This window comes from Apodemus sylvaticus, chromosome 3, assembly GCF_947179515.1.
Source record: "Apodemus sylvaticus chromosome 3, mApoSyl1.1, whole genome shotgun sequence".
Taxonomy (NCBI): Eukaryota; Metazoa; Chordata; class Mammalia; order Rodentia; family Muridae; genus Apodemus; species Apodemus sylvaticus.
This window is the reverse complement of record NC_067474.1, coordinates 115,954,495-115,965,008: the sequence shown is the minus strand read 5'-3', so window position 1 is coordinate 115,965,008 and position 10,514 is coordinate 115,954,495. Positions and strand designations below refer to the sequence as shown.

Sequence of the window (10,514 nt, the reverse complement as noted above, 5' to 3'; positions counted from 1 at the left end):
CGGTTCCTAGGCTGTCACGCAGACTCTCGGGGGGGGGGCAGGGAGGAGAATGGAGAGAGGTTGGGAGAACCTCTGTTTTCCCTCACGTTTGGGAACGCCCCCCCTCTTATTACTACTCTTTCCCGCTTCTCGCTGGACTCACCTGTTTATTTTCACCGCTCAGGGCTCTGGGTTTTTGTTTGTTTGCTTGTTTGTTTTAAACGTGGGCCCGGGGGGGGGCTGGGTTTATTAGTATCATCATCATCATCATCATTATTATTATTAGCGAGATTATTGGGGAGGCGAGAGGGTGTTCTTGTAATCGATGCTAGTCCAGGTCGGTTTTCAGGAGGGGGAGGGGACTTGGCGAAGACCCCGGCTCCTGGCCGCAGCTGACCCCGGGACTCCTCCCCGCCTTCCCGGTGAGAAATCCTTTCCCTTGCTCCGAAGCCAGCTGCCACCTTCCTGGAGAAAGACCACACCTAATGCTTCTTCCCGCTTTGGAGGCGAGGTGAGTTAAGAAGCCAGACAGTGCCCTGCCCACCAGAGCTTGGCCAGACCTCGACACCCCAGAATTGGTAAAAAGGCGCTTCTTTTCACCTGCTGGTAGCGTTGGTGTGTCAGCCCTCTAGCCCCAGAAGTTACAGTTCACCGTTTACGTTAGAATTTGTCTCTTTCTTCACCCTTCTTCCCACCGGCAATGAACTGTTGAGTTTAAGTTGAGAGAGGTGTCCCCCGCCCTGCCCCTAGTGAGGGTTTTTTTTTCCCAATTCCACAGTGGGTCTTCCACTCAGATCTCCACTTCCCCAGTCTCCTCTATCTCCCACTAAACTTAACCCAGAACCAGGCCTAAGCTTTTATTCCCTGTGGGCCGCACCCTGGCCCCTTGCCTTTCTCCAGAGCCAAATCCTCTCAAAGCAGAAGGCACACCCAACCCCAAGTCTCTTCCAGGAGGGAGGGAAGGAGGGATAAGAGGGGGGTGTCCTCAAGTTCCGGTTCTGAATACCCCAGTAGCATTCTCCTCCAGGAGCCTCCTAAGGTCTTCCTAACAGCTGTTTTCTGCAGCCTCCTTCGCTCCTGGCCTTATAGATGTTTGGAGGGAGTGGATGGAGAGAGATAGTCACCCCCGCACACACACACACACCCCTTTCCTAGAATTAGGCATTTTTTATCTTCTGTCTTTTCATTTATTATGTTTTGCATATAAAATATGCAAGCATGGTTGCCTGCTATTATAATTGATTTTCTTCCTGGCTAGTGACTGAGACTCCAGAGGGAAGGAGAGGTGAGGGATGATGGGAGGGAAATCATTCACTAACTGTGTGTCCTCGGAATTGCCAGAGAGACCCTTCTGAAAAAGGCACGTCTCCCTTCCATGACATCACCACTAAGCCCTTCCAACTTTAGCTTCAGAACAGGAAGAAGCTCAAAATAGAACTAACTACCTTAGGAATCCAGCTCCTTCACGAGATCAACTTTTAAATCAGCGGCGGAGGGAACAGTGAGCTGGGACCCCGAGTGAAAAAGGGAGGTGGAAGCTGTAGCGTTAGTAAATGCTTTTCTCAAGGTAGGCTGGGAGACTGAGGCTCAGGGATGATAATTAGGTGTGGTGTTTGTTACAGGCCATATCTATTGGCATGTAAACAGAAGCTCCTCTCTGAATGTGTAACGTGGGACTCGTGGATTATGATCTGCAATCCTGGCAGATCAGCCTGGTAGACAGAAGCTAGGAAGGGGCACTTGAGGAAGAGAGAGTCTGGGGATGCAATGGCAGCTGTTCTCTGTAAATTGAGAGGCTTAGTGTAAACAATAATTGTAACCTTTCACAGGGTGATTAATGTCCTAGACAAAGAAGACCCAGTGTCAAGGTTTCTCCCCTTTGCCTTGGAAATTAACCCTGGTTGTTCTTGCTGTCTCTCTGTCTCTGTCTCTCTGTCTCTGTGTCTCTGTCTATCTGTCTATCTCTCTCCCTCCCTCCCTCTCTCACTCTGTGCCCTCTGTAGACCAGGCTATTCTGGAACTCAGAGATCACCTGTCTCTGGCATTAAAGGTGTGTGCCACCACACTTGGCTGCTATCTCCAATCTTAAAGTCTCCTTTATGCCCCTAATTTGAGATAGCACGTTTCTCCTTACCGAGCAGACGTTACAGAAACAGCTGCTTAGCAATGTATTGTAGAAAAAGAACATACTGGAACGGTTGGTGCATACTGTAGCAAGACTTGCTGCTCAGTGGGTTAAGGGCATGTATTCTGATTCAGGTTTAAAAGAATCCAAATGACTGACAGAATAATCTATACCAGCTACTAACTACTAGCAACCCTAGGCGCCAGCCATCTAAGCTAGAGAGGCTGATGAGATCAAGTTTTAAACTTAATTTAACTTTTAAAATCCATAAATGACTCAGGTATTGGAAACTTAACTGTTTGGGAAACAAACATTAGTGTATATGTCTACTTTTAAAAATATATATACTGTGGAATCTAAATACAGATTAAATATCTCTTGAAAATTTAGTACTAGAATCAAGATATGTTTTAAGTACAGTGGATTTTTGAAGACAGTATAGAAAAGAAAGAAAGTTTTTTTAAATATGTCCCTTACTAATTTTAGCTTAGTGGAGTTTTTTGTTTTCCTTTTGGATTTTCAAGATAGGGTTTCTCTGTGTAGTCCTGGCTGTCCTGGAACTCACTCTGTAGACCAGGCTGGCCTCGAACTCCTATAGATCTTCTTGTCTCTGCCTTCTGAGTGCTGGGACTAAAGGTGTGCACCACTAAGCCCCACTAATTTCAGTTTTTTAAAAATGTGGCTACAGGGAATTTAAAGGCACATATGAAACTTAGTAACTTTTCTGAGTCTTACTTTATTTAACACCTTACTGCTGCTGGATTGTTTTGCTCTCAACATTCCTTCTTTATCGCTATGGATGAATTGCAAAGAGCTTCATCCACTCTGCTTTCTACTGCTGTAATTCATGGAAAAACTTAGGATTCCTTCCTCTATCTCAGCACTCCTAATGTCTGCTTTTCAGGAGGTTAAAAACAAAAATAACAAAACCTGAAAAATTCTAAAGGGGGTAGCAGTGGCTTGTGGGAAATTTGAGAAAACTAAGGTACCTCCCAGCAGCTGCTTGTTCAAAGTCTCCTGGAAGTAACAATATATCTGAAAACACTAGATGACGTGGCAGCAGTTGTGACACGTGGTGATAATGTCGCCAGTCTTCTGTTGCCTTCATTTACTTTGTCTTTTCTTTTAATTTCATCTCCTTCTTTAGAGTTCAGGATTGCCTACTCCTGACTCTCCCAAAACTATAAGGCGACAGGAATAAGGGGTACTGCTTTAGGGGGTTTGATTTGTCTGAAGAAATTCAGTAATAGCACTGGGAAGGCATTTGTTTCTTGGAACAGGGTCTCATTATATAACCCTGGCTGACCTGGAATTCACTGCATAAATCAAACTCGGAAATCAACCTGCCTCTGCCTCCTGTGTGTGCTATCATTATTTTAGAAATGACAAACTGTCCAATATACTGCAAAGGAAGAAATCAAATAGACAGTTTTATTGATAACCAGAGACATGAAGGGCCAGTGTTTGCTGAACTTGAGGGCACAACTGAGAAGTGCTGTGAAAGAACATGAACAGAACATTGTGTGCCTTTAGAAAGAGTTGACTGCTTATTACCTACACACAGTGCCAGACGGTGCAGTTGTCCCCACTTAATGAGTGACATGTCACCGTGGCATGCCTTGTTAATAGAAATTCATTCGTTTCACCGGGATAAGGATAGAAATGAGAATGGTGGACCCTGCAGGGAAGTGGTGTGTGACTATATTTATAGTCTAGCCAAAGGATGTAAATTGGAGATCAATATCAAATCTTTGGTTTTATCCCCTTTACCTGTGCATTGGGGATTATCAAAACCTAAGACTCAACATTTAAATGGCAGTGCCGCAGTAAATAGGACACCGTAGGCTAACAGAAAACCATCAGAGGTTTTTAGGGATGACTAGTGGTGGGTGATCAGTCTGAAGTTAACTTTTTGATAGGAATGGTTTTGTTACAGGCCAGGTCACCCTTAAACACCAGATCTTTCTGCTGGAACCTTCTAGTGCTGAGATTATGGCCAGCTACAATTGATCTTTTTTTTTCTATTTGTAATGAGTAATTTTGTTAGAAACTATTTGGCCTACTGGTTGTTTTTATTGTTATTTTTGTGTAAGTCTTCCAAAAATTATTTTTAACCGGTATTTTTATTTTATATGAATAGGGTGTTTTGCCTGTGTGCATATCAGTGTGCCATGCCACAACAGATCATTGTGAGCTGCCTTGTGGGTGCTGGGAATTGAACCCAGGTCCTCTGGAAGAGAACCAGTGCTTCTAACTACTTAGCCATCTTTCCAGCCCTCAGATATATTTTTTTTTTAAGATGGGGTCTTGCTCTGTAGCATAGGCTGGCCTTAAACTTAATGCATAACTCAAGCAGGCTTCAAACAAACCAGTTCTTTTTTATTTTAGACTCCCGAGGGCAGGGATTACTGGTGTGTGCCAGCACACACTGCTTCATCTGGTGTGGTTTTGATTACTGTAAAAGCATATCCTATAGAGGTAAACATGGAGTGGAACTTGTGAGTAAACCATAAAAATCTAAATTCTGGGTATAAAATGCAATCCAGAGCAGAGTCAGAAAGTAAAGTAACTTGAGAAGCCAGACTAACTACATTTACACAGAGTTACGTGTATTAAAAGGGAAGGCTATTAAAAGAGAGCATATGGGACAATCTGATTTTTGTCTCTTGGACATTTTTGGACTAAAATCATGAGCTTGAGGAACAAAGTGTATTTTCTCTGCTCGTTTTACTTTGTTGTTTTTAATTGTTTTTACTAAATTAAATTTGTATGTGTGTGTGTGTGTGTGTGTGTGTTCATTCTGCTGTGCGTGAGCCATAGCACTTGTGGGGAAGTGGTGGAAGTCTGTCCTCTCTTTCACCATGTAGGTCTCCAGGGATGGAACTCGGCATCAGCCTGTGGAGCGAGCCGTTTTACCCACAGAGCCATCTTTCCAGCCCTCTGCCTGTGGGACTGTACGTGTGTGCTCGGAAAGGGTGTTGGTTTGGTCTCATCCACATGGACCTGCTCCTGTGCGCCATGAGCTTTCTCGAGGCCAGTCCTCGAAGAGGATAGGACAGTGACGTGCGTCTGGTGGTGCCTGTGTTTGAATGTCAGGGCTGGCTTTGAACAGAACTTTTTGCCTTGACTTTTAACCAGTCTTTCTCCTTAAGGAAGAGGGGGGAAAAACATCTGTAACTTTTTCCAGGGTTTTGCACAAAATTTGGCACATTTAGTTTCTTAAAGTGTAATATCGTGGAATTTGCAACAAGGTGCATGCTGCGTACACTACTGAATGCTCCCGGCTAGGCAGGTGCTCACATCAAGACTCCTGCTGCCAGGACGTTGCCATAATATTTAATAGTCAGTGAGCTGGTTTATGATTTTCAAACTAAAGGAACTGGGAATGTAAATTAGCCAGCAACAGTTTTAAAGCAGTTCTAACTTACAGGCAACTTCATATACCTCCAGTTATGTAATACATATGCAGTTTAATGACTTCAGGTCATATGTTAACTCTTTAGCTCCCAATTGGCAGAGGCAAAGTGTGTCTTCAATCTGATCATCTGTGTCACTCAGGAGCTAGGTGTAAGGCACAGCACTGTCCCCGAAGGACCTGGATTTAAGAAATTTTGTGCATGCTTTGTTTTGAATAAATTGGTTCTTTTTTGTTTTGTTTTTATCTTTGGGTTTTTTTTTTTGTCCTGTTTTTTGTTTGTCTGTTTGCTTGTTTTAAAGACAGGATCTCCCTATATTTAAAGTTGGCCTAGGATTTACTCTCTAGCTCAAGCTGACCTGGATCTCAAAGCAGCCATAATGCTTCCCCAGTGTTGGGATTAAATAGGCACGATCCACCATGTCTGGCTGTTTTGTCTTTTGTTGTTGTTGTTGGTTTGGTTTTTCAAGACAGGTTTCTCTGTAGTCCTGGCTGTCCTAGAACTCACTTTATAGAGCAGACAAGCCTTTAACTCAGAGAGCTGTCTGCCTCTGCCTCCCAAGTGCTGGGATCAAAGGCGTGTGTCAGCACTGCCAGGCTTGTCTTGTCTTTTAAGTGAGAACTGAGTTTGCCATCCAAAGGAAAGCCACTGTGTCCCTGGCCTGTTCCTCCCCCCTTATCCCATGATAGGCTTTCTTGCTGTAGCCTGAGTATCTTTGCGCTCTTGTTTTTCACTAAAATAATTTCATTTGCAAAAGAGAAATATGTCGAAGAAGTGTTTCTGATCTAGTTTTTACAAGAACATAGATTTTTAAGGAGAATTTCCAAGAAGAAACAGTGTAAGACTCCATGTTGAACTACAGACAGTTGGACCCAGGGCCTCAGAAATATAAGACAAGCTACCGAGCTACATTTTCCACCCTTCTGTATTTAAATAAACTGAAAATAGTGAAAAAAAAACTTTTTTTAAAAAGTAAATATCACTAGTTATTTCACCAGATTTTATAGCTGTCTGAGTTTTGGTAAAGTTGGTTAGTAGAGTGAACTTCAGCTTCAACGTTCACAGCACACATTAAATTTCCTTTGGGGTTCTAGGCATTCTGTTACCGAGTTAGTTACCCATTCAGGCCGGCACCTGTCTGCTGACAACTGAGTGAACACTGGAATTCAAGTATGTTTCCATAGGTGGAGAAGATTCTGTGGTCAGGAGAAATTAAGCATTAGTGGTTTTACACTTTTTTGTTGCTTAGCTCTCCAAATTTTTTTTCTTTTATAACAATCAAAATAGCTTTGTTCACATAACTTGTTTATGATTTGGGTGAAAATATGCAACTGTTTCCAGGAAACAAGAGTTGTGGGCTCCCGCTAGTTCTTTCTTTTAATCTTTACTGCCACCTTGTGTCTCAATTCTGTATTACATCAGTTTGCTAAACCCTATATGCTGATGCCTTAACATTTCACTATCTTTGCATTTTGGAGAGATTGTTTTTAATTTCTGTGGAGGTGGATTATTTCATTTGGTTGTCGCTTTTTCTAAAGATGAAGGTCAGTTTCATAGTACATGGAGTTAATTGTTGAGCTAGTCATTGTGCTATTTTGGTTTCTGACTCCTGATCTAAACAGTTGATTCATTTATCCCTTATTTGAGGCAGAGTTCGTGTCTGATCTGCATATAATGAGTCTTTGAAATTGAGTGTATGCCTAATTGAAAACATAATTATTTTTCAAATACCTGTCAAGCGCTGCTCATGCTGAAATAGTTTGAGACATGACTGACATGGGAAAATGGAATGAATCATGGTTTTAATACGTTGGTATTCTTATGTTGGCATTCTGAGCTTAGAGACTTTTTGTTCCCCCACCCCAAAGTCTCACTATAGAGCCCATGATAGCCGAGAAGTTACAGAAACCCACTTGCCTCAGCTTCCCTGGTGGGACGAAAGGCATGTGCTACCATGCCGAGCCCTTTTTTGCCTTTTATTAAAAACAGGACTCTTCCCTGAAGTAGCTTTAGGGTGTGTCTCAAAGGTACAGCTAATAATAATGAAAGTGATGGTGTGTGTTGCCTTTTTAAAAGGAGACATTCCAGCAGGTGGTGCATGCCTTTAGCCCTAGCATTTAGAAGGCAGGGGCAGATGGATCTGTGAGTTTGAGGCTAGCCTGGTCTATAGCAAGCTCCAGGACAGAGAAACCCTGTATCTATTATTATTATTATTGCATTAATAATTTATTATCTGCTATAATATAGATAACATATCATAATGGTTATATTGTATATTAGTAAGTATATACTGGTAGTTCATGATTTGGGAGGAATTGCTTCTGAAAGTGCAAACCACTAATTTCTGTTTCATGATCTGGGTTACTAGAAAACCAGATCTCCAGACAAAACATTCAGACATGTTTGTGCTATCAACTGAACATCCTGGATAATGAGAAGATGAGTGGGGAGAGAAGGAAGAGCCATTGTCCACAGAAATGAGTTCCGGTCTGAGTAGCTTAGTTATAAGATCTTGGGCAAGTCACAGAATATCTTAGGGTTTCTGGGTTTTTTAAACATCTTTTTAAAGATTTTTGGTTTGGTTTGGTTTGGTTTGGTTTTGAGACAGGATGTTTATGTATTCCTGGCTGTCCTGTAGCTTGCTATGTAGACTAGGCTGGACCCAAGCTCAGAGTTCTTCCTGCTTCTTCCTCGTAAGTGCTGGGATTAAAGGCGGCATGCACCACCTCACTAGCTTTATTTTTATTTTATGGGTTTGAGTGTTTTGTCTGCAGGTATAGCTATGTGCTTTGTGTGTGTGTGTGTGTGTGTGTGTGTGTGTGTGTGTGTGTGTGTACAGTGCCCCCAGGGCACATAAAGACAGCATCAGATCCTCTGGATCTGGGGTTAGAGATGGTTGTAAGCCACCATATGGGTCCTGGAAATGGGACCCAGGTTTTCTATAAGAACAGCCTACACTCTTTAAAGATTTATTATTATATGTAAGTACACTGTAGCTGTCTTCAGACACACCAGAAGAGGGCGTCAAATCTCATTATGGATGGTTGCTGGGATTTGAACTCAGGAACTTTGGAAGAGTAGTTGGTGCTCTTAACCAATGAGCCATCTCTCCAGCCCCCATTTTTACTTTTTGGTATACACACACACACACACACACACGTATATGTATAGTTTTGTTCTTGTTTTTTTTGAGACAAGCTTTACTCTGTATCTGTGTAGCCCTGGCTGTCCTGGAACTCACTCTGTAGACCAGGCTGGCCTCGAACTCAGAGATCTGCCTGCCTCTGTCTCCCCAGTGCTGGGATTACAGGCGTGCGCCACCACCACTCGTCTAGCCTACACTTTTAACTGCTAAGTTATCTCCACAGCTGTGTATGTGTGCATGTGTGTTCACGTGTGTACTTTTAAAGTTACTCTTTGACGATTTCATGCATGTGTGGTTCTTGATCAGATCCTTCTCTGCCTCCCTGCCCTGTGTTTTGGTTTCTTTCTTCTATCTGTAAAATGGTATTATGATACTTAACCTAGTTCCATAATTCCTTTTTGGATGGATTTGTGAACAATTCATTGTTAACTCCATAGAGTTTTATGAAAATTAAATGAAGAAACACATAGAAAAGTATTGACCCTTAGGCGGCTGTGAAGTACACTGTGGGGTTGGTTGTGGAGCCATGCCTCACAGAGCTTGCAGAGATCTGCCTGCCTCTGCCTGCTGAGTGCGGCAATAAAGGCGCATGCCTACAAGCCCGGCACTCAGAAAGGGCTTTAAACTTAACCTTCCTGGAATAAATACTTGGTGCATGGGTGAGGTTGGGAAGATGCCATCCGTGAACAAGGAGGCATTCTGGGAAATGTATGATGTGCATATAACCAGAAAGAGAGTTCACTTGTGTTTACTCCAATTGCGTGCATGGGTGCGTGTTTGTGTGTGTGTGTGTGTGTGTGTGTGTGTGTGTGTGTGTGCATATAACCAGAAAGAAAGTTCACTTGTGTTCACTCCATTCGCGTGCATGCGTGTGTGTGTGTGTGTGTGTGTGTGTGTGTGTGTGTGTGTGTGTGAGAAATGCGCTCACCTTTCCTTCTAGTGTAGTTGTAGTTCAGTTGGTCTTTACTGCTTCACCTTTGTCAAATGACCCCCTTTCTTCTGCTTTCTGCCTCCATCCAGAAGTGCATCTTCACTCCGAGGGGCACCTTCGAAGGGGGTGACGTCACTGACGGACATGGTGACTGACAGGCTGCCCTGGCTCAGTTATCACAGTGCTGATGCTGTCCATTCTAAAGGTACAGTACTGTGATAACTGAAGGATGGCAGCCATCTTGCCTTCCTCCCGAGAAGTCTCATCACGGAAGGTGAAAGAGGAGTGACAAGTAGGACGCCGCCGGGACAGGACCAGACACGCTTCGCCCTACTCCAGTGGTCACTGCTCTTCCAGGCTCCATTTGGTAACAGGGAACAAAGCAATAGCAGTTTGCACAGGATATGAAGACAGTTATGCTGAAGACATACAAGGTCTGTGGAACCTTTTGTGTCTTTGAAGATGGATACTAGGGAAGTCCTCAGGACAAATCAATGTATCTCAAATTGAGAGAAGTGATCCATTCTATAAACAAAAAAGTAACTTGATTGACAGTTTTGCATTTGGTCCTTCACTGTTGGATGGTCAAAGTTAAACAGGGAATGGTGTTATGTGTCAAGCAATATCAATGTCACATGAATAAAATTATATCTGATTAAGGAATGGATAGTGACATGGCTTTTTAAAAAGAAATTCATTATGGAATGTTATCTCTACATGAAAATATTATTTTATCCTATTAAGCAAATAAGACCACGATACACACCAGCACAAATCAACTTCAGAGATCTGAAGTTAGAGATACCAGCCAGTATCACAGTTGCATGAAAATCTGGAACCTTAATAGAGCATGTGTCTTCAGCCCATATCTTCTTAAAAAGTACCATGAGTGGGGTCTGTGAAGACAGCTCTGTCACT

The 10,514-nt window shown here is 42.8% G+C and overlaps 1 long non-coding RNA gene across 1 annotated transcript; it reads left to right on the top strand.

Annotated features, from left to right (window-relative positions):
* The first annotated feature begins 318 nt into the window (after nucleotides 1-318).
* LOC127680992 (uncharacterized) lies at nucleotides 319-10,259 on the top strand. The gene is made up of 2 exons (XR_007977047.1): nucleotides 319-490; nucleotides 9,686-10,259. It is a non-coding gene; the product is annotated as an uncharacterized LOC127680992 (long non-coding RNA).
* Nucleotides 10,260-10,514: the final 255 nt, after the last annotated feature.